The 1,170-nt window shown below is 38.6% G+C and overlaps 1 protein-coding gene across 1 annotated transcript in view; it reads left to right on the top strand.

Moving 5' to 3' along the window:
- LOC103581809 (fatty acid desaturase 2-like protein FADS2P1) overlaps window positions 1-1,170 on the top strand; it is a gene marked incomplete at its 3' end in the record, with an annotated part of 25,088 nt that overhangs the window by 17,279 nt on the left and 6,639 nt on the right. The window lies entirely within an intron of this gene.

Genomic DNA, 1,170 nt, shown 5'->3' with positions numbered 1-1,170 from the left:
ATTTTTATTTGAGAAGCTCTTACATTTTTTATTACACTGATAGACTATTTGGCTCAATCCTTCAAACCCCACTGCCCTAAGGAACCACCTTGCAGAAGAAAGTTTGTGCCTTTAAGAATGAAGATGTGCACTGTAAAATCATGGATGGGAATGTTCTTATAAGGGATATGAACGTTTATTGCTGGGAAGCTAAGGGAATCCAGCAGGCCTAATTAGTCCTGAAAGGGTGGGGCTATGAAGAAATGAAAGATGCAAGAGAACAGATAAAAGTGAAGAGAAAGAGAGAGCAGTCAGGGAAGGCCAGATGGTTCTGTTCAAGAGTCAAGCACTGCAAATCTCAGATTGCCAGAAAAAGCAGTCAGTGATGATTGGCAGCTGGTCAGAAAGCAGCACAGTGTTCTATGCATCACTGCAAGGCAGCACCTAGGAGAGTGCCTGTCACATAGGAGGCCTTCAATGAGCATTTGTTGAGTGAAAGAATGAATGAATGAATGAATGAATGAATGAATGAATGAACTAATCATGGTAACAGTACAAGATTCTAAGAGTGGCTTCTAGCCCTGGCTTCAACAATGCTCACTGTGTAATCTTCAGTAAATCATATTTTTTAATTTTTTAATTAAAACATAATTGATTGTACATATCCGTGGGGTACAGCATTGAATATCAATACCTATGTATATTATGTGATGCTCAAATCAGGAAAATTAGTATGGCAACTTTGTACAATGTAATCTTTTTTTCGTGGCCATTCACCATTTTCTCTCTAACTCGCCCTCCCCCTTCCCCTCCTCTGGTAGCCTCAGTTCTGTTCTCTCGTTTTAGAAGTTCAACAAATTATTGTGATTGTTGTTTCTTTTTTTCTTTCTTTCTTTCTCTCTTTGTTTATTCTTTAGCTCCCACTTATGAGTGAGGACATGTGATATTTCTTTTTCTGTGCCTGGCTTATTTCACTTTACATAATTTTCTCTAAGTTCACCCGCGTTGCTGAGAATGGCAGAATTTCATTCTTCCTTATGGCAGAGTAGTATGCCATTGTGCATGCATACCACATTTTCCTTATCCAGTCATCTATCAATGGATTTTAGGTTGGTTCTGACTCTTGACTATGCAAATAGAGCTGCCAAAACATGAGAATACAGGTCTCCATCCAACATGATTATTTCCATT

The sequence above is a fragment of the Galeopterus variegatus genome, unplaced genomic scaffold (genome assembly GCF_000696425.1).
Source record: "Galeopterus variegatus unplaced genomic scaffold, G_variegatus-3.0.2 Scaffold13986, whole genome shotgun sequence".
Classification (NCBI taxonomy): Eukaryota; Metazoa; Chordata; class Mammalia; order Dermoptera; family Cynocephalidae; genus Galeopterus; species Galeopterus variegatus.
The sequence above is the reverse complement of the archived record's forward strand: the minus strand, read 5'-3'. Positions and strand labels throughout refer to the sequence as shown.